This window comes from Lissotriton helveticus, chromosome 12 (genome assembly GCF_964261635.1).
Source record: "Lissotriton helveticus chromosome 12, aLisHel1.1, whole genome shotgun sequence".
NCBI lineage: Eukaryota > Metazoa > Chordata > Amphibia > Caudata > Salamandridae > Lissotriton > Lissotriton helveticus.
The window spans coordinates 497,947,797-497,971,523 of NC_136073.1; positions in this window are offsets into that span (position 1 = coordinate 497,947,797).

A 23,727-nucleotide genomic window follows, 5' to 3' on the forward strand; every position below is an offset into this window, starting at 1 on the left:
TATGTATATACAATTTACAGTGGAGGCTGATGTTGTGACGTCTTCTCTTACCTTTGCTTCTGTCGTCTTTTGTCGCGTCTTGAAAGGCTGCGGTTTTGCTGTGTCTGGGATGTTTTCGACAGTCTGTCTGTCATCGCAGCACAGGCAGGCAAAAGAGAGCGTGCTCACGTCAGTGCCCACATTATATGGGAACCGTGGGGGCTGATCACACCAAGGCCAGGGCCGTCATTGGTAGCGTTTTCACGGTCTGCAAGAATGATGGCCCTGGGGGACATGCCATTGGGTTATGTATTGGTTTCCAGGCTAAATGATAGCAAGCATGCTAGGTGGTGGCATGTGGGTAGTGTGGGCGGGCGTGCACTGCGCATGTGCAAGTATGAGTGTGTTCACTAACCATTAACAACAGAGAGCGATGGGGGCGATGTTATCATGTGCGCAGAGGCAAGCCCAGAATCGAATCTGCAATGAGTCAGCACTTCTAGTCATTGTCTTTAGCGTGCCCTGAGCTCTGATTTGTCACTGAGAGGGTGATCGCACCATAGTTTGTACTGCTTATCATACTCAGCGTGTACACGTGCATACGGTACGAATATGCTTTGACGTTACGCGTCGCATCGGTGTGACGTCATGTACGGCATTCTGTACGCGAAATGGGGCAATGTTTCTACTTGGTTTAAAACATGTATGTATTTAATGTAGATACTAAGGGCAGACATTTGGGATAACCATGATTTTTTTAAATACTTTTAATAATCCTATATTACTTTTAAAAAGAATTACACAAATCGCGGTAGAACATCAGGCGTACTCATATTGAAAGAGCTGCGCCAGCGCATCATAAGTGTACGCAAAGCCATGTGACTTTAATAGTAGAGATTTGATTGGTTCATTTGAGATGTCATGAGTGATGTCATGAGTGATGTCACTGACCATGTCATGAGTGATGTTATATGTGACGTCATCAGCAGTGCATTGCGGGCGCGTAAGTTATAGTTAGCTGAGTTAACTATAACGGAGGAATTTCAAAGGTTTTGTATAAGAGAAATGTTCAGCTAACTATAACGTGTGATAACTAGGGTTTTTTCAATGAATTTGCATGTTTTTTTAAATGCTAATTCCTACCTATAACGTGTGTGAAACCTATGGTTTTTTCAATTAATATATATATATATATATATATATATATATATATATATATATCTTAAAGGTGCATAGATGAGGAGTTAATTATAGTGTAACTATACTTCCTCTATATGCATTTACCTTTCAATATTTTGCCTGTCGATGTACTGTGTATGATATTCTAAAACTATGGTATACACAAACTTTATATTACATAGTACAATAAATATATTGCATATCCCATTTCACATTCAGATGTGAAATGTCAAATAAAGAAAGGGGAAGCGATAACCAATAGCTGGAGAAAACTGAAATGTCTTGATTTTAGACAACTAGTCACCTCATCAAACAAATAGTAAACTCACTGGTTGTCTATCTAATAAATCAACTACCGTTCACAGCAGAACTTATCCACAAGAAATACAAATCTGCCAGATGACATCTGTGTCATAATTCAAAATGGTGCCCCCTCTGCAGCATGTGATGAGCAATCCTGAGTCTCCCACATTCCACAAATATTTGTTGGCCTTTGGCTGACTGGAACCCCCCTGAAGTGCTGGGGCCCTGGTAGGTTTGGGACCGCCCTGCACTGAAGAGGCTTCAGGGATTTACGTTACACCCCTGCTACTGTGAGTTTTGATGTTGCCCAAAAATAAGGTTATTGAAATATTCAAAATCTTTGTCGGATACCCTTCCTGAGTTCCAACCACGACTCTTAACAATTCTTTGAAACTATCCTACCCTAGTTCCTGAAGGGAATGACTGGTATCCGTGACTGGACTACTCCACAACAATCACAAATAAATGCAAATAAATCAGATCGATTGGATATCTCGTAGTAGTTACAAAATTTGACCATGTCAATTTAGAATAAGTTACAAAAATTATTCAATACACCAAATTATCTTTTTCACCCCCTCTCTTTCTTAATCAGTCACAGCTGAAGTGTGCCCACGTCTTGCCCTGTCTTTTGCAAAAATATCAGTGCACTTTTACTTCAAGTCTCAAGCTTCATAATCTCAGCATGCCTACATTGGTCCTCCTCCGGATACATCTGACGGTAGCCCAAATTATCAACCTGTAAGCAGGAGAGTGAGTACACAGGAAAGCTTCTAGCCTGGCAATCTAAAGAAAAGCAGGCTCGCAACAGAATAGATCAGTTAACTAACTCCATCACTAAAAATCAAGTTAAGACCACCACTGCCATTGGCGAGCTGTTTTTAAAACACTACGAGGGGATATATCAAGCATCTACGGGGACCACACCTGAATCTATCACAGATTTTCTTCAGCCATTGGAAATACCTAAAATGGATGCTGAGGGCAAGAACTACCTCACACAGGATTTCACATTATCAGAACTAGATGAAGTGATAGAGTCTTTCCCCAATGGCAAAGCCAATGGCGAGGATGGTCTTCCCATTGAATTCTTTAAAAAATTTGGGGGAATATTGCGTAAAGAATTCTTGGAATTAATTAATAATTTACTTCAAGGAGGTGCCCCACCAGACTCTTTTCACACAGCGGTGGTGGTTAGTATTTTAAAAAAGGGAAAGGACAAGGAAAATATAAATTCTTACCGACCGATTAGCCTTCTGAACACAGATTATAAAATTTTTACTAAACTTTTAGCAAACCGATTAAATAAACTAGTAGGATCACTAATAGCTTATGATCAGTGCGGTTTTATTGCAGGCAGGCATCTCCATTCTAATACTACATTTTTACTGGAGGCGCTAGACTATTTTAAAACTAACAAGGTTAAGGCTCAAATTTGGTTTTTAGATGCGGAGAAAGCCTTCGATCTAGTCTCCTGGGATTGTCTGTTTGCAGTTTTACATAGTTTTAATTTCCCGAATGCTTTTATCTCTCTTTTACGACACTTGTACACGAATTCTAGGGCACAAATTATCATCAATAATACCAACATTGGGTCCTGTGAGGTCACTAGAGGCACACGACAAGGTTGCCCCTTGTCCCCAATTTTATTTGCACTTTTTATTGAACCTCTAGCGATCGCCATTAGGAATATAAAAGCTGTCACCGCCCCAATTTTAGGAATGACAAATATAAAACTATACGCGGATGATATTGCCCTTTTTTAGACTCTAAACCCTCAAGTCAATTGAAGATTCTAAAAATCTTCTCTGACTTTCAAAAGCTAGGGGGTTATAAAATGAATGTAAACAAAACAGAAATTATCCTACTTAACTGCACTACAGACACTTTAGCTCCTGAATTCAGGCAGATATACAACACGGGTCTAAAGAGATATCTTGGTATATTTATATCGGATAGCCTAGACAATCTTTACTTCTTAAATTTTCTACCGCTATTAAAAAAGGTGGGTTCACTTTTAGATCGTTGGAATCTACTACCCCTGTCTCTTATAGGGCGGGCATCGCTAATTCGAATGTCGGTATTACCCCTTTTTAATTTCCTTTTTAGTGCGATTCCCTGCGCAATCCAGGCCTCATATTTTAAAAAAATAGAAGCTCTGATTTCCTCTTTCCTATGGGCAAAAAAATCCCCTAGACTTGCACTGACCACTTTATATTTATCCTCCACACAAGGAGGGTTGTCCCTTCCAAATATTAAAGAATATTATTTTGCGTCTTTTGCACATTACAGTCATAGGTTTTTTTTTTCTTTAGATTGCCATGAGACAGACAATTTTTTTATGAAAAGGATGCTGTTGGAATTGAAAATCTATGATCCGGTTAGAACCACGAAAGACCCAAAAAAAGTACGATATAAAACTTTGCAGTGGATTTTTAAGGTCAAAACTCAGTTCTTAAAATTTTATGATTTACCCAATGTAAGTAATAAGACGAATTTAATGAATTTTAGCCTGGGAGAAGCAGGTTGTATGGACAAAAATATAATAACTCTTTGGAAGCAAAATGGTTTTGAAAAAATTGAAGACTTCCTATTGGGAAATAGGTGGAAATCTTGGGATGAAATTTACAGCCAGTTAATCCACTCGCACACAATTCTGAACTGGTCATTTATTACAATATGTCCAAAACTTAGGGAACTTAATATAGGAAATTTATCCCACAAAGAAAATATTTCCACTACCCTTAATAATATAACACAAAAGAAAATGAGTATCTGGATTAAAATATTAATAGAAAGTAAGGACCAGGACTTTTACAGCAAGATAATTGAACGATGGAAAAAAAGGGAAGATATTATAATTAATCAACAGGTTTGGGACAAAATAAACAAATTCAATAAAACCATCTTTCGAGGAGCAAACTTTAAACGTATGCAATTCTACAATAAATGGTTAATATATAGAACCCCGTCCTTTTTACATGATATCTTCCCCCTCGTAGCCGACAAATGCTTTCGATGTGAAGAAAAAGGCACTTGGAAACACATTACCTGGGAGTGTCCAAAAATCCAGGTTTTATGGAAGGAAATAGAAAAATATCTTTCAATTGTCCTTAAAACAAATATTATATTCAACGACCTAATTCCCCTCATAGGCTGCTCTCCTTTCCACACCCAATATGATGAGCCCCTTTTTATAGCTTCTCTAATAGCTAAATCCCTTATATTACAGTCCTTGGGAACAGATTCTGTCCCATCCTTCCAGGCATGGAAGGTAAAATTACAGCGAATCCAGGGTAGGGAGAAAAAATATGCCCTTAGATCAGGGGCTCTCAAAAAATATGATAAATATTGGAGTGTGTTCGATGTTTAGTTTTCTCCTGTTATTACTTAACCTGATTTATGCTTTATTGAAAATATTTATTAGTCTATTACGACGGTTCTATCTCCGCACACTGCACTTTAGAACTTAGCTTTGGAATATTAAATGTGAAAACATGAAAACATTTATTATATATGTATGCTATGTATTCTTTCAATTCTAAACAAAATCTTTTGGTTATTTGAACCAGTTTACTAATTGTCTGCTCTTACACAAACTTGCACTTTATAACTTAAATGTTAAAACGACAATTTGTATGAATGTTTTTCAGTATTTTCCTTCCTCGTACTGTGTTAATTGGATTTCTATTGTATTGTATTGCTATATTTGAACTCTCAATAAAAAAAATAATAAAAAAAAGTCTCAAGCTTCATAATCTCAGCATGCCTACATTGGTCCTCCTCAGGATACATCTGACGGTAGCCCAAATTATCAACCTGTAAGCAGGCTACTTATGAGAGCCTTGGAAAGAAAGGCATATTTACATAGAAAACAACATTGTTTTAGACTACATAGAAGATGATTTAAAGACCAACCGTGAAGCTGAGTCTGCACACACTAAAACAACTTTTGGCATATAGATTCATTGTTAACTTGCATAGGAAGATCCCTTGACCTATTCACAACCTTTAATACAGTTGTCCATGTTGTACTCTGGAGATGTTTTGAATAGTTGACATTTCCTTGAAAAAAATATTTAGGTGAGGCTTATCTCTATCCTCTTGTGCTTTATTGTTCTGCAGGACATTATTGTTTGAAATATTTAAAAGTCACAACCCTCAGATATTGGTAAGGGTCAAGAATGAGGATCTGAACCAACTTGTGGAAAATAATGCAATCTCCAAAACTAGATTAGATAAAACTAGCTCTAAGTAGCTGAAAGTAATAGCCTAGATTACTCCATTTGCCAAACACACCACTTCAGACGTGACTCAGTAATCATGTGGTTAAGCTCAAAAACGCTAAACTTAAAAAACATAACTAGCTATGGTTAATTTCAAAGATCAATGACCTAAAACTGAAATGCAAAAATGCATGCAAACCTCTAATCAGAGCTCCAATAATTTCTTGAATGACTTAAAAAAAATGGAGTCTGCTGACCTAGCACATATCTACATTTCAACAGCTCCAGAACAAAGAAGAAGCACTCATCTATATTAAGGACATGAAATCTCCACTTTGATCTTGTTTTTTTGTCCAAAGAGTGTATTTATTTTTGGTAATATATGTAACATCCAACTTATATGACAGTATAACCATTGCTGCTATGTATGGGCTTCACCAGTATATGGTGTGGGTAGGCTTTAAGACATGGCATGCCGGTAGGTTCTTCATGAAGGCCATCACCTGCATTAAAATCCCTGAGACCAGACAACCGCCTTCTGCAGTGGCTTCATCCAGGCCCCATGCCCAAACCGTCATGAGCAGCCTCGCCCGAATACATGTGGGCTTCAGATGTACATGGTAGGGGTTGACTACACAGCCTGCTCTGCAGCCCTGCCTCAGGTTTACAAGGCCCAGTGTGCATAACCTTTGACTGTATTAACATGGGTTGGATACAGGCTCTGCCCTTCCACCAACCCCATTTGTTTATTATTTTATACGTCTGCAGAGAATGATATTCGGTGTGTGACCCATTGCAGACCTGTGGTTATTTGTTGGTCCTCCCGCAGCATTCATCGACCTTTTAGCCAACCTGTGAACCACAGAGAGAACCACTAAACATCCAAGACCCCTTGTCATGAGATGGCAAACCCTTGATTTGGTTTTCCGGATCTGGGGAGGTTTGCTGGGGCAATGAACCAAGCCCAAGGGACTGCGAACCCCGTGGAAAAATCAGAATTTAATTTCAACTTGAGAGCTCTCTTTTTGCACCATTTGAGCTGGGGATTATTAGATGCTCACCCTGCACCCTTATTTATCCTCATTTTTTTTTTTGAGAATGAGGAAACTGAGTCCCAGTATCCTGTAATGATGGTCAAAACATTTATCTTCACGTTGTGCCTACTAAACAGACAGCTTTAGGTCTACAAAACTCAGCATTGGGGTTTGTGACCCAAAATTGACTACAGAAGAAAAGGCTCCATTGTCCGACCAGATTCAAGTATATTTTAATATGGGGAGTCTACAAAGGGCCTGCAAACCTCTGTTCATGGACCATTCATGCCTTAATAGATTTAGTGGAGTGGTGTGGCTCACTGTTAGAGGCGGCAGACCCGGAAGCAGAGGACGGCCCGGGACCAGGGTTCTATCCCCGACGCGGCAGGGTCGTGGACCAGGGTCAGCGGACTCTATAATTCTCGCCTCGGTGCCTACTCTAACCAGGGATCACACTCGGCAACTCTGGGCATTAGCTTGCCTCATCCCCACAACGGCCCCCCACATACGCCGGGGATGCCTGGGTTCACCTTGGAGATACCCAGTAGGGACCATCTCACAGGGAAAGTCAGGATGGGTTCCCCAGCGAACTACAGCGCAGAGATACTCATTCGGGAGTCGATTCTAGCGCTTTAGAAACCCACAATTAATTAATTAATTAATAGATCAGATATTCCTAAATTGATTGAGAAGTTAAAGTATTTGAGGTCTTTTTCTACTGAATAGATTTACAGTGAATCAAGAAGAGCCACTTTCTTCAATATTCCTGAGCAAAGAACTATATTTTTGTCAATTTGGGTATATTTCTATTCACAAATACTTTTCTGTAGCTAAGAGCAAAGATTATGACGAGTTAAAATAGGAAATGTCTTTTTTTTGCCCTTTTCTTGCCCCCATAATCGGTTGATGGGCTTGTTCAGTGGCGATTAAATGGACGAAGATGGGCTTTAGCGGCTGTCGGAATGTAGCTTACCTAATGGATATCTCCGAAAACCTTAACTGGAAAACGCCTGGGTTCTACTTTTGGAAACGCAAAGTAAATTACTATGAAAGTTACAACACTATGATGGTTTTGATCATTTAAAAGTTATGTTGTTTATCAATTGTAATATTTAAGTTTAATATACAAACAGTAGCACCCCAGCTGGAAGTGCAACAGTGCGCATTAGGTCAAGCGTTTTCGCTTGGTTTTCTTATTAGCATTGTAGAAGCACGATAGGGACATCGTGCTAACCTATGCAGCACGCATAACAAGAAAGTTGAATTGAGCTAAACTAACTTAGACATAAGGTGTGCCCAGCCTTCATTACATATTCTGATTCCGAGTCCACAGGGCAGGAGCACCCACATTACAATAATGTCATTTGACGCCATCACCGGCTTAACAGACAATAGAGCGAACACCTTGGCATATACTAATGACCAGGCCAAAGAAATATATTCATTAATAGAAGATATACGTTCCTTCAACGTGCAGGGAAGCAGTCTTCCACAACAACTAAAACAATTAGAATTCTTGACAAAAAGACAATTGAATCAACGATTGCACGCGTCAACTCTGGTGCAATACCACCGAGCCAAAAGAATCCCGAGAGGATTGAGGATGCCCATTAAGCCAATGTTATTCAGGTTCCATACAAAAAAGGACTTTATGGACAAATGGTACGCTGTACTGAATAAGTGTTCTCTAGACTTGTTACTTCTACTAATTGAGGAATTGGCAGTTGTTATTAAAGAAATCACTGAAGAGATTGCTTTGATCGAAACTGATCTTGAAAGTCGGATGGATTCATCAGATTGGTCAAAATTTCTAGAAGACATGAACGTAAGACTAGACGCATACACTAAAGATATGCAGGAAGGCAAACTAAGGAAGTACAAACGTGACACCTTAGATTATAAATTGAACGAGGTGTACACGTGGGCAGAAGTGTACGCCCAAAGGAGAACATACTTCAAAAAAACGACCAACACTTCATCCCAGGAAAGTGTAACCTCAGAAAGTGAAACCCGCACCACGAGAGCACCTCCAACTGTAGAAACCACAGAGAAAACCGCTGGAGTAGCAGGAGAATCTAGTACAGGAGGAGCATCAGGTAGCAAAACGTCTTTTTCTCAACAGGACGGGGACTCAAGCCAACCACCAGGAAAACCAAAAGGAAAACAAGGCGAGGTAAAAGAAACATCAAAACCAAACCTGAGGAGTACCAAACTAACATGGTGGTGAATATTTCCACTCAAGTTATCAGTAATCAACAAATCAAAGCGCTGAATAAAGGTTTCAATTACGTACCAACATATCATACCAACCAACTTGAAACTGAAATCGATTTTTTTAAATTCATGAGAACATTACGCTTGAGATATTTCTTTATGAACATTCCGGACTCTGGAACAACTAATGACGAACCAGAATTTGAAGAATTTAAACCCAAATCTACCTTCATAGCCCCTACATCGCACAAGATACTAGATGCATTCGAGAGGTTAGTATTGAATGACATAAAGAAAATCAACACATGGAAAAAGAAACCCATGAATTTCTCCAAACAAGAAAGACAAGCTTTGAAAGACCTAGCTGAAAATTCAAACATTCGGATCGAGAGAGCAGACAAAGGAGGAGCCATTGTTGTCATGGATCAAAAGTTCTATGATAATAGTATCAAAGAGCACATCAATGATACAGAAATTTATCTTAAATTGGACAAAGATCCGATTGACGACTTGAAAAAAACCCTTAACCAAATACTTGATCAAGCCGAAAACATGAAATGGATTTCAACTAAAACGAGACAATTCTTAACAGTGCAGCACCCTAAACAACCGAGCATATACATGCTGCCAAAGATCCATAAGGACCTTCAGAAACCACCTTTCCGTCCCATAGTCGCCGGGTGTGGCACTATCTTCGAACCTCTGGGTAAATATTTGGATCACTTTTTGCAACCCTTCGTACAAACTTGCTACTCATACACCAAAGACACGACTCATTTTCTACAAAGACTAGCCACAGTTCAACTTAAAGAAGGCATGATAATGTGCACGTTGGATGTAAGAGCACTGTACACCTCTATTCCACACACAGGAGGAATTGAAGCAGTTGAATGGGCCTTATTGAAACAAGACGAACTGAGAGCTGACAAAGTTTTTTTATTGGAACTTTTACATTTCTGTCTTCACCATGGATATTTTAAACACGAGAACGAGTTCTTTTTACAGAACAAAGGAACTTCCATGGGATTTTCTGGAGCGCCTGCATATGCCAATACCTATATGGCTAAATTTGAAGAAACTTTCTTACTAGCAGATGAAGAATGGATGGAAAATGTAACCTTATATTGTCGCTATATTGACGACATCTTCTTAATATGGCATAACAGCAAAGAACTGCTCGAACAGAAAATACTGCAACTCAACACACTGGACGAAAATTTGCAGTTCACTAAAACCATAGAAAACACGAGGATTCCTTTCTTGGATGTGATAGTAAAAATAGATGAAATGGAAATTCAGACTGAGGTATACCACAAAATAACAGACAAAAATACAGCTTTGATGTACAATAGCTTTCACCCAAGAAACTTAATCGAAAACTTGCCATATTCTCAGATGCTAAGAGCCAAAAGGATATGCACAGATACGCAATCATTTGAGAAAAAATTGGAAATCATCACAGAGAAATACCTGGACAAAAAATATCCTGGGGCACTCTTGGAGGATGCTAAACTCAAAGTAGCAGAAAAAACCAGGGAATCATTATTAACATCTACAACTAAACTAGAGAAGAAACGCCAAGTCTTTGTATCAAAATATTCCACCAGTTCCCGAGAAATTAAAAAGAGTATTAATCAACATTGGGACCTGCTAAGTAATGAAAATGATTTTCAAGGACAATTTAAAGAAAGACCCATTTTTGCATACAAACGATCAAGAAATATCAAAGAAATGTTAAAATCAGCAACAAGGAACCCGCAAGAAACCTATCGAGGAACTAGGAGATGCCATAATTGCGTACAGTGCAACAACGTAATAGTAAGTGACAATGTAAAGCACCCCCACACAGGGGAAACCATCAAAACCAGGCATAATGCAGACTGCAATTCTATGAATTTGATATACGCAATAAAATGTCCCTGCGGGCTTTTGTATGTAGGCAAAACAGAACGGAAGATAAAAACATGTATATCAGAACACAAAAGTACCATACGCAATAATAATCCCAACAGTAGCCTAGCGGTACATTGGACCAATTACAGGCACACTATAGCACAGGTAAAATTCCAGGTGCTTGAGTAGTTAATCCCACCCCCGGTAAAGACCTGACAAAAAAATTGCTTCAAAGGGAAGTGTTTTGGATAAGGAAACTAGATTCTCAAGACCCCAAAGGGATCAATGATCGAGTAGATCTAGGATGTTATTTATAATTATTGCTCATGAGTCGCCTGCGTGCGATCTGTATTCCACATGCACAACTAGATTGTGAAAGTAATGATGTAGATATGCTATATGATGTTTACAGTTGTAAGCATTGCAATGAATACTGATTTTTTATATACTCCCATACTACACATTTTTCTAAACACATTTTTCTTGCATCTTTTCATTCTATCTTAATCTTTATTTTCAAATCCTCATCTTCTGAAGAACATGCACCCAGTAGACATGTCACCAGCTTAAGATGGCGGGCGTTTATACTTAAGAAAGCTGTAACACCCATCCGAGTCCATTTTCAGTATCGGAACTATATGTACCGCACGCGCATGCGTGACCCCTTATCCAGAAGCCGGTTAGAACCCAGGCGTTTTCCAGTTAAGGTTTTCGGAGATATCCATTAGGTAAGCTACATTCCGACAGCCGCTAAAGCCCATCTTCGTCCATTTAATCGCCACTGAACGTTGTCCTTCGTATTTTTTAGCACGAGGATCTACCCTATGAAGCGGCTTCAGATGTAACACGGCCAATCTTTTTTGACTGACCACGAGCAACATGCATAACTATAGGTACGATAGGCTCATTACATTTTTCTTTTAAATATTCTTTTGTAACATGCATTGTAAAGCTCTGATAAATGACCACGCTGTGACGTCTTAATTTCAGAACCAGCCCTCATAATATAATACGCTCAGTGAAATAATATCGACTCCAGGTTCATATAAGAACTAAGGTCAGTAACCGGAGAGAAATGGTAGCCACTTTGTCACGAGTGCATGACACAGGTGCATATTTATTTCCCCCGGGTTACCAGGGCACAGAGCAAGGTATTAGGCCTTTATGCTTTCTTTTTTCTCAAGTTTCTCTTCACCCTTTATACATATCACAATATGGTTCAGTAAACTTTCAACCTGTTCACACTTACGTTCTTTAAAGATTCTCTCAGTTATTTTCGTCCCCACTACATACATTCAAACAGTTGTGCATAGATTCAATATGTTAAAGATTCTTTGACTGTACACTCTACATGAATGAAGGACCGTAATTTACAATATGATTCGTTCAGATTTTTTCTAGACACAGCCCCTGAGGAAGGGCCAAAGGGCCCGAAATGCATAGGGCGGGCGTTGAAAACATGTTCAAAATGTTAATGTAATGATTACGAAATGTTTGACATGTAATCCAATGATGTTTACAATTGGTCATTAAATGTTTTACTCTTGGAAACGCAAAGTAAATTACTAAGAAAGTTACAACACTATGATGGTTTTGATCATTTAAAAGTTATGTTGTTTATCAATTGTAAAATTTAAGTTTAATATACAAACAGTAGCACCCCAGCTAGAAGTGCAACAGTGCGCATTAGTTCAAGCGTTTTCGCTTGGTTTTGTTATTAGCATTGTAGAAGCACGATAGGGACATCGTGCTAACCTATGCAGCACGCATAACAAGAAAGTTGAATTGAGCTAAACTAACTTAGACATAAGGTGTGCCCAGCCTTCATTACATATTCTTGTTTCAAACGTGCCATGCCAAAACCAAATTAAATGAACTGTTAGTGGGAAGATTAGATCAGCTTTGTTGAATTGCACCAAAGTGAGTAGGAAAACAAAAATAGCTTTACAATAAAAGAACAACTCAGGAGCTATCTCCACCAGTCTAAAATATACATATGAAAAGAATAATCTTTTCAAGTTATAATTTGCAGAACACTCAGCATATGTCATAACTTACCTTCGGTTTTTCTTTGTTTGCCCTAAGTTGGCAGGGTATGCTCAGGCGTGAGTCCCTTGCTCACTTTGCCACTGGAGTCAAGCAAGCCCGGCTGAAGACGGCTGTAATGCCAGAAACCGGTCCTGGGAAGCTTGATTCCAGGCCAGGGAAGACATGGCTTGGCAGTTCGGGCTGGACTGTTCCCATGAGGCACAGGGTCAGACTGATTTGCATATGGCCATGTCTGAACTGGGGTGGCGGAGTGAGCTAAAGAACAGTGATGGATTAAACCCAGATCAGTTGACTGGGGGTGAGTGTTTGTATTGTCAATGCTCCGTCCATCACCACCTTTGGTTTTTCATTGTTCGCCCTAAGCTGGCAGGGTATGCTCAGACGTGAGTCCCTTGCTCACTTTGCCACTGGAGTCAAGCAAGCCCGGCTGAAGACGGCTGTAATGCCAGAAACCGGTCCTGGGAAGCTTGATTCGGGTCCAGGGAAGACATGGCTTGGCAGTTCGGGCTGGACTGTTCCCATGAGGCACAGGGCCAGACTGATTTGCATATGGCCATGTCTGAACTGGGGTGGCGGAGTGAGCTAAAGAACGGTGATGGATTAAACCCAGATCAGTTGACTGGGGGTGAGTGTTTGTATTGTCAACGCTCCATCACCCACCTTTGGTTTTTCTTTGTTCGCCCTAAGTTGGCAGGGTATGCTCTGTGGTGTAGTTCCTATATTCCCAATAGGCTCTGCGCATTGGAATAATATATTCAGCAGTGTAGACATAGGACTGAGGTTATCTAGGTCTCTACTGACTATATTAGACTTAAGGTTTGCCAGCTAGCTCAGAGGTCACTAGAAACTTTCTCGAATAAACGAGGAGGAGTTTAACCTCCCTGGATAGACAAGAAGGGATTAGCTTCTGACAACCATACAACATGACAACTTTGCTCTCCCTGAATAAGAGTGTATCTCTAGAGTTGTGTGAAAACAATAGACAGCTATTTCACTCAGTCAAATGTGCGTACTTAGTTTCACCAGAATGCAGAGAAAAGAGAACGGGCGTTTTCAATAAAAGGGTGTTATTTATTGAGCAGTCTTCTTCCTCATACAAGAGAAATGAATTGCCACGATTGTAATGCTCATGGTAAAGTAAAGTGCGTACAGTAAAAGGAGGATTATAAAATAATACTGTAAAAGCATTGATATGGTTTCTTAGCCATATGATACTTTAAAATAGATAAAATATATACATACATATATACATTGACTAATCGTACTCAACTAGTGCTTCTAAATACGCCTACCCCGGTGTACCTGACCTAAGCCTAATACGTGGGAAGGAGTAAGTAAGTAGCAGTTTAAGTTAAGTTTGTTTTGCCAAGAATCTGACTCAAGTATTCTCTGTAAGGGTTTAGTCAGTTCTGTACCTGGGTATTAGAAAGCAGGAGGTCTTGTATCTCTTTCTCAGGACTCGATATCCCAGTAACCCGCAAAGGTATCTGGAAACACCGGAGCTGGATTTCTCGGCAGGAGAAAAGACAGCGTCTCTCTCAGTGCGTCAAAGAGGAGGGGCAGCCTCCGTGGGCTCTCGCATCAGCTGGGCTCTCAGGCAAGTAGATAGCTGCTCTGCTCCAGAATCACCACTGTGTGTTTGCTTAAGGCAACGTTGGTATATTTATACCTGAAAGGTGCCTGGGTTTGACGTAAGGTTGGACATAAGACGTCAATAAAGATGTCACTAAGAACTGGCCGTTCTTACAGTGCTTTACAGGAGTTCTAGGACGAAATCAAAACAAAAGCAAGGGGGATTTCCCAGGTTGCTGGAGGCTTGGTTTTGTTTAGAGAACTCGGTGTGCTTACTAGGGGGCCAGAGAAGTAGCCTTACTTAATGTGACAGCATGTGCTACGACTGAATTATGGATATGATTATTATGCCGTTGAATGGATACTATTGATTATAGCCGGACAAGGGCATGAAATAGGAATATCGATTCGGGTTCCTAGACAAAACACTACACCCACTCCACGAATTAATGTCCATCATTACTAAAACTTAAGCAATAGTAAACATGAAAGGTGCATGTGTATACCAACCCACCCCAAAATACATTTTTGCATTTGAAATGGTGTATGCGAAAGACATGAAAATGATTATAGGTACTGTACGCTTTTCAAGCAGTGTAATCATTCTTTAAAAAGGATGCATATATATATCGGCATGAATGATTTGCCAAATTTACACATGAAATGGCTCTTAATACAGAAAAAAGGGTCGAGACCATTCCATCACATATAAATACAGTTGCTGTAAATGTGCTAGAGGCTGACGTGATATATTGTCTTTAGAGTTCCTAAAATAGAAGCTCTGTTCTCTAAGAATAGTTCTACTTCAAGCAGAGTACATGTGCCAGAAAAAAAGGTAATTTGGAATCGGAAAAAAAAAGAATTTTGCTTTCAGGGGAGAGAGGGAAAAAAAATTATAGTTCCAAATATGTTCAGTAGCTTTTGTTTATCAAAGCCGAAGGCCAAATTCAGAGTTCAGGGAACGCTGTGTACTAGTTTGCTTAAAAGTTATTCTTTTTGTTTGGGGGAAAACATCATTTCAGACAGACTTTCAAAAAAGTGGTTTACCGCTTCAGGTGAAAGTTCGACCAAGTTGGAAAATGCCGCAACTGTGCAGTCGTGAGAATGATTGCTATCATCGATGTCAGGATCAGCAATGCTCACAGAAGGTCGTACCTGGGTGATGTTGCTCTCATCTCGTACTTCACTACCCTTTAATCGCAGTGGTGAAGTCTCAACGAATGCCGTCATCAGGATTGGTAACTGCTGGGGACAACACGATGCATGAGCCGTTACAGGACTTAGCAAAGTATCTGTATCCAATGGTACTGCTGATTGTAGTGTAAGACAGACGTCCAACACGCATTCTTCTCCGCATAGCATACATCGAAGCACAGGTAAGATACAATTCTGCCAGATGGGTCTGAATGAAAGAAACCAGGTCATATTTAGATCTCTTAGCCGGGCTAATCCAAGGACTTTAGTTATGCGGTCCCGATAGCTTATAGCTAGGATCGTTTCTTTCATTGTGGCTGGAGTCTTGTCTGCATTTTGGCTTGCCATAACGAAGCAGAAGTATCAAAAATAAAATGCCTGCTACGAGTCCCAAGAGGAGTGGTAGGCCGCCAAAGACAGAATGGACAAAATTAGGAAAAATGCCCAGAACTGTTGTGAAGGGTGTTAACAGTCCCGAAAAAATTGTCTTAAATACATGTGGGATACCGCCAGTATCAGACATGTTTAGGATTTGGCTTAACATTTCTGCGAAATGTAGGGGGAAATTTGTTGATAAAAGGCTATGTATCTCTGCCGTTGTCCTTGCGACTTGCAGATCATACGTTTCTTTTGATGACGTCAAGGGCACAGTCATCTGTAAAAGGACAGACTTCATTCTGCTTAAAGTATCAATTCAAATAGAAGAGATATTCAAAAATGGCCAAATGTTTTCCTCCCTGTCTGGAGTGCTGTTTGGAAACAATACTTGCATACAGCAAGTGACCATGGAACTAACGCTAACTAGATAAGCTTTTCCTGGCACCATGCCACATAATCTGTGGTCCACTATTAGAATATAGCTCCCGTTAGAAAGCCGTCTAAAGAATGGCTCTATCCGAGTTGCAGGTGTGCCATGCTGGTGACATGAAAGGTTATTTGAAGTCCCCTCACAGGCCCCATGCAGATTAATACCTTGACACAGAAGTATACCACTTAGTGACCTTTTACAATTATTACCACTAAGAAATACATTCTGTTCCTTTTCACTATAACATGTGTGTGTGTAAGGTAATTTCCATGATGACTTAATGTACCCTTTACCCAACCTTTCATACTGGCCTGCTGGTATATACTCTTGACAGAATTTAAATTGGAAAGTTTTTATCGGAATAGTTAATATTCCGTGTATTATCCATTCAATGACAGGTCGTTCTGACATTGTCAATGGTAATCTTTCAAGTTTTTCAATGCTCAGAATTGTATATTCCGCTCCTTTCTGTGCCAAGCTGATTTGTGTATCAGTAAGGTTAAAGATAGAGAATAATGACGTTGTGTTGATTAAACACCAAGGCACGTAGCCTGAACACAGATTTTGTAACGTCCAGCCAAGCTGTACAATAGAACGTAATTGGGACTGACCGTGTTGTAACATAAGCAAGCCCTGCTCTATTATATCTATAGCAGATGATACCATACTGTCCAGTGAATATATTCTGGATGACAGAGTCATTAACCCATTGTCCACAACAGAAAGTGATTTTTCCAAATTAATACGGTCAATTTCCCGTATTTTTTCTGATGTTTCAATTTGCGTTTCTTTCCAAGCTTCATTGTCAGCTGCATATATACTGGCCGCTATGAAACGTTTTTGACGCTGTTTGCGTGGTCCCATTATGAAATCACGCAAGTCAGCACCGTCTTTAAGTAAAGTCAAGTGTTGCTTAATTTCTGCCAGTGTGGATTTCTGTAGCCATTCGAGGCAGAGTTTTCCTACACTGTATGTTGTAACTATCCCTGGATTTTGTCTCTGGGAGTATCTAGGGTCTGGCCTGGTCAATTTGAACCCCTGTATTTTGTTCAGGAATCTATCTTGACAGTTATTTGTGTCTGTGGGCCAGATTAACCATTTTTTCCAATCAGGATGTGTTCTGTTTTGGTTAAAAATATGGGATACGTCTATCTCAACATCTGTAGTGCTATTACTGTCTGGTGTTGGCTTTGGAATAGACGGTTTGTTCAAGTCTTTAATTTTGGCTAGGCCAAGACAGGTTGTCTGTTGAATGGTATCATTCAGGAATATAATTTGTTCTAGGATCATGCAGGCTCTAAATAATGATTCTATACCTTGGACCTGCCAATCTTTGGTACCCCAGATGGTTTTTGTTTCAATATTGTTTTTCCAAAAATCAAAACCAAATGTAGTCATTTTTTCATAAAATGCTCCTGAATAGATTAATTTAGTGTTTGTCAGCATTGTTTTCATTCCTGTCTTATTTAACATTTTGAAATAAAAGGCTTCTGCTTCACTTGTGTTAAACCCTGAGAAGTATGGGAATTTCTCATAAAATGTTTTAGAACTGCCTTTTGGTAGAGTTGCACAATGTTCCCATTGATTATAATTTAAAACATTTCTAGGTTGAGCAGATTTATGCAAATAGTGATGTGCAAAATGGTTGTAGCAGTACAATTCTTCATAATTAGATGAACCCTACAAGTAATCATGTTCTGTAAATTTTGCTGACATTACTAAGTCTGACATCATATCATTAATACTTTCAAAGTCCCAATCATCAGAGAATGTGCTCGGTTTTACAAAGTCACTCAATGAAATTTTAAACTGGTGTGGATACTTCAAGAGCTCGACCGGGCCATAGATTTCGTAATCTGTTTTGTCCCATGCTACCCCACCGGGTATTGGATTGGCTGTGACATTCACGGATGATAGTTCTCTTTTCTCGATGTGAGATGACTTGTGTGGTTTTAGGACCAAGTTGATGTTCTGACTTGCTGTGTCCATTGTACTATATTTTCCCTCAATGAATTTTCCCAAACAAAGAACCATGATGAGCCAAAGCAGGAGGAAAAACACACCTAACACAATCCAAAATTCAATCCATGGAGAAATCAGATAGGTTTCTTTGAGTTGATGAAAGAGTTCTGTTAATTTGTCTTTAAAAGTTTTTATTGTTGGCTGTTCTTCAGGCTCGCTTGGATCCTCAGAAAAGTTATCGAAATTGATGAAGTAGCCAGATGCAGTTCAGTCAATTGTTGGAATCGCTTCAGGATTTTTATTTGCTTTTGGAATTTTCTTTGTTTCATTAGCATAGTCTGTGGCTACATCGTTGTAGATAGGTGTTTCTTGATGAACTGTTTCAATTTGGGCTTCAAGAGGCACAAGTTCCATGGCATTATTGCATAGTCCCTTTTTAATCACTGCAGGTTTATCAAATGTGATTAGTCTCTCAGTTTGAACTTCTTGGATTGTAGCAAGATTTGGTCTTCTGCTATTTCTTGGGAGTCCACTGGGCCTACTACTTATTATTGGCCACATGATTGTGGTTTTACCAGGTCGATTGATACAACTCGGTTCTCCTTTTTACCAGCAAGGGGCGGGAGTACAACTGATCTTGTTCCGTTGACAGCTAAGACAGGTACTGCTTTTCTGTAAGAAGGCCCAAATTCCTTCTTCACAGCGATCTTCTCTCTGACCAGATCCCCAATCTTTGGAATCCAGACAGGCCTTGCTGGGACAGGTGGTTTCTCTTCAGTGGCTGTTGGCTGCTGTTTTAGCTTTACGTTGCTCAGGTATTTTCTTGTTTCATTTAAGTCCTGTAAAATAGCCAAACGATCTTTGATATCATAGCATTTTTCTTCTACCACTGAAGTCTGACTATCGAGGTCCTGAATGTGCATTCTAGTCCCGAACAATAGTTCATACGGACTGAAACCTTTTAGAGAATTTCTTGGCAGATTGTTAAGACCACGTTGGACACTTGTTAAATGTTGGACCCACCCAGTACCCGTAACTAATACCCTCGCCGTTATAGATTGCTTTATGTCTCGGTTTTTTCTTTTCACAATCCCGTTTCCCTCAGGATGGAAGGGACAAGAGTACCGCAATGCAATGTCCATGCTGGTCATGGCCTCCTTACAAGCTCGAGAGCTAAAAGCAGGACCATGGTCAGAATGTAGCATGCCAATTGCGTATGTGCTGATATAGACTCGCAAATCTTTTTTAACAGTTCTGGCATCACCCGAGCACTGGTGTCTACATTTTAGGTGAATCTAGTCTTAAATAATATACATAGGGACGCAAGTTTCCTGTTTAATCATGTGTATAGATCGCCTTATGCTTTCTATTTGGTGTTCTGGCACTACTTCGGCCGGTTCGCCACTGTGATCCCTGTTGCTGTTTTCACAATTTTTTGCAAATTTGTGATTATCCAAGCTCATTCCCGGCCACCAGTATTCTGATTGTAATTCTGTCAGAGATTCCTTGATCATCTGATGCCTTAGACCTAAACCCATATGTGCTTCTTGTATTAAGAAGATTCTCCTGTACGTGTTTGGAATTACTCTATCCCCCACTCCAGGGATTTGAGCAAAAGGAACGGAGTTTGCATCGATTATGTATGTATAATTGGGTGGATAGTTCACGGGTAATGCTGCACAGTCGCCTTTTGAAGACGTTTTTACCGCCAGCGCGGTTTCCCCGTCTATGTATTTTTCTGAACGCTTTTTTGTGGCTACGGAAGCCGGCTTTGTTGCTTCCGCTGTGGCTGTCTCAGCCAATGAATTCCCTGCAGCGTGAACGCCATCACGCTGATGACTCAGTGTATGGATCACGTGAGTCTTTTGTAGTTCTTTCTGAAAAAGAACTACTTGTTCCCAAAGCTTTTTATGCTTTATTGTGGCACCTGTGTCATCTTTGTAATCGTTTTGAATCCAGTTCTGCAAGTCATTATTGTAAGACTTGACGCAGGAATGCGAATCGCACACTATTAGTGTCAGGAATTCGCGATCGGCAATGTCGAGCACCATTTTTAAAGCTATTAATTCAGTTTGTTGACCTGAATTGTCTTTTACAGATTGTGACATTGTTACCAGTGGTCTCAATTTACCTCCGCGCCACCGGCATTTGACAACCTCGCATGTAGCGTTATAAGCTTGTTTTCCCCAAACTGAGGGTTGTGCATATCCATCTGTGTATATTACACAGGCGTAAATTTGTATGGGCAGAATTTCGATTGGCAGAGGATATTCTTTTTCATATGTTAGATCTTTCCGTCTTTTCATTTCCGGGTCAAAATAGTATTTCACTTTTTCCCATTCGATCCATTTTGGATCTAATGCCACGGTAGTTAAATTGCATGTGCTTGTTAATGCCTCGAAGGCTGATTCTGCTGTTAAAACAGTTATCCTTTTGCCTTCGGTTTGGGTTCTTTCTTTTGCTACAGCTGTTTGAACCACATTTACAACATTTTCCGCAAGACTGAATGTTTTTTCAGCTTGTGAGTACAAGTGTGATTTGTATGCTATTGGTACCTTTTCTCCCTCATTAGAGGTCAGGTACGTGAATCCGCATCTTCCTGTGATGACTCGGATTACAAGGTTGCGTGTGTTATCGCGAGTTTGCAATTTTGTTTTTGCTAACATGTCTGTTTGCAATGATCTCAAAATTTCTGTGTGTTTTTGAGTCCAATTGATTGGTTTAAAATCAGGTTTTATTAATTCATAGAGAGGTTTAACCCTCTCTGCGTAATTTAGAATGTATGTTCTTCCGAAATTCAGGAAACCTAGTATTGATTGTAAGTTCCTCAGCGTTTTTGGTGCTTGGAGTACAGCACATTTCTCTAAGAAATTGTCTGCTAGGCTTTTGCCTTCACTTGATAATTCATATCCTAAAAACAGGACAGTCAGATGGGCAATTCGTGACCTTTTAAAGTTGAATTTGTAGCCCTCTGCTGAGAACCCAAGTATTATGGTGTTCACTCTTTTCAAGTGAGTATCCAAGTCATCATCTGTCAGATAGATGTCATCAACATAAGATAATGCCTCATCATCATACATTTGTAGTAACTCTGTTACTCTTGCTGAGAATAATCCTGGGCTATTCTTGAACCCCTGTGGGAGTCGAAAGACATTTTTCTACGAGCCCATTATTGAGAAAGCGGTCAAATACCTGCTTTCAGGTGCGATGTTTTGACAAAAGAATCCATTAGAGATGTCTAATGTTGTTTTGTATTTTTTGCGTACGATTTTATTCATTAGTACTGCATTGTTTGAGTTTTGTACTGCAAATGTCTTGCAACATGAGTTAAGGTGTCTGTAGTCCAAAACTAGACGATATGAATCGTCTGGCTTGGAGACAGGAAACAAAGGATTGTTCATTTGTGAGGTGCACGTTTCAATCACCGCCTGGTATTCAAGTTGATCTAAGAACTCCCTGACCTGTTTTTTAGCTTCTTGCTTAATTGGGTACTGCCTTTGTGCAGTTGGTTGACATTTTAATTGGATTTTGTGAGGAGGAGAGTCCTCATCCCATCCTACATGATTTTTATATAATGCAGGAGCTTGGGCTACTGCCCACTTTCTTGCAAGTGTATATTTTTTATGAATTGGAATGTGATTTGAGAAGGCAGGCATAATCATTTCTTCGCCATGAGGGCACTCCCTGACAAACTCTGGTTGCCAGTCCTTTTCAGCTAAAAGGATGTCATAGCCTTTGGAGAGGTTATCCCAAAATAGACCCCTTACTTTCCTAGTCTTATCTCCCTCTATACGTAATGTTATCTCGTATATTTTATGAGGTTTGCTAACTCTGCTATCTGCAGTTTCCACTTGAATGTATTCATTCGTGTCCACTGTCTCCAGATGATTCATCAGGATCTTGCGAGCTATGGTCACTTCTGCTGCGCTGTCTAGCACTGTCTGGGCCCACTCTCCGTTTTTCAGCGGTGTCCTCAGTATCCTCGGCATGTTTAACTATTTTAATACTGGCTACCTTCTTTCTTGGAAATTGTAATTTTTTACTTTGATGAGCAGGTTCTTTGTCTTTGGACTTGACGTGCTCTTCCCTTTGTTCTGACCGTCCTCTTCTTTCCGATTTCTGCGAGGAAGTCTGAAAAGATCGAGAGGGACGTGTATCAATATCTTGATATCTATCAGGTTTCTTTAGATTATCCCTATTTCTAAGGATGTATCTTTTCTCAGAGGGCTCCCTCTGGGGAGACTCGTGTCCTTGGTCCGGAGATCTTTCTCTCCGCCGAGGAGACCTTCCTCTGGAGTGGAATCTTTTTTCTTTGGGAGTGGATTGTTTATTTCCATCCCAGCTCTTTTTTGGAGTGTTTAGATTATTTTTAATGAATATTTTTTCAGGATTTTCAGTTAGTGAGGGTTTTATTGGTTTCCCACCCAAACTATCTCTTCCTAGTTCTTCATAGGATTTTTCTATGATTCTGGCAAGTTCAAAAGGTTGGTCTGCTATATCTGTTTCTTTCAATTTCTGGCGGATCGCCACAGATGCTGCTTCTCCTTTTATGTTGGCTAATAATATAGCCGAGACCAGCTTGAAGTCTTTCAGTAATTTCATACCCAGAGTTAAAGCAGGTTCTGGACCGTATTCGTTTTGAATCTGTCTTAGCACATCTGGTATTACCGCCATGGACGGAACACCATGTGTTTTTGTGTAAATGGAAGCAAAAGCTGTGCCCCAAGTGTCACAGTCCTCTACATGTGGTGCGATCCCCATTGGAAGACAGATAGTCAGAATTCTGTGTTTCTCAGTAGGGGTAGTATCCGGAAATACTGCCTCTATTTGAGTGATTTTTTGTGCTAACCAGAATGGAATTTGTTCCCGTTTTGCGGGTACTTTACCCATACATGATTGTATGTTCTGTGGTGTAATTTTGTTTGTGTTCCCCTGATGAGGGGTCAGCTGTGGAATGTTAATAGCTGGTTGGACTGTTGAAGTCCGCATTACATATTGGACTAATTGTCTATGTATTTTAATCAGTTGTTTTAGCTGTGCTAAAAGTTCTGGTACTGACATTTTTTCGATCCCGGGATGTGGTGTGTAGCTGGCTAGAACCGGCCACGTTGCTCCTGGTCTACCTAGTGGACCGAGCCTGGTGATGTGATCATTATGTTTTAGGGCGCCTTTAAACCAGAGCAGGTGCTGTTGGTATTTTAATGGGATTTCCACCTCCTCGAAAGGAGTGTATTCATCCGGAGGTTCCTCTATTTTGTAATAGTGGAACTTGTGTGTGACAGCGTTTGCTGCTGGAAAGTTTATCCATGAATAG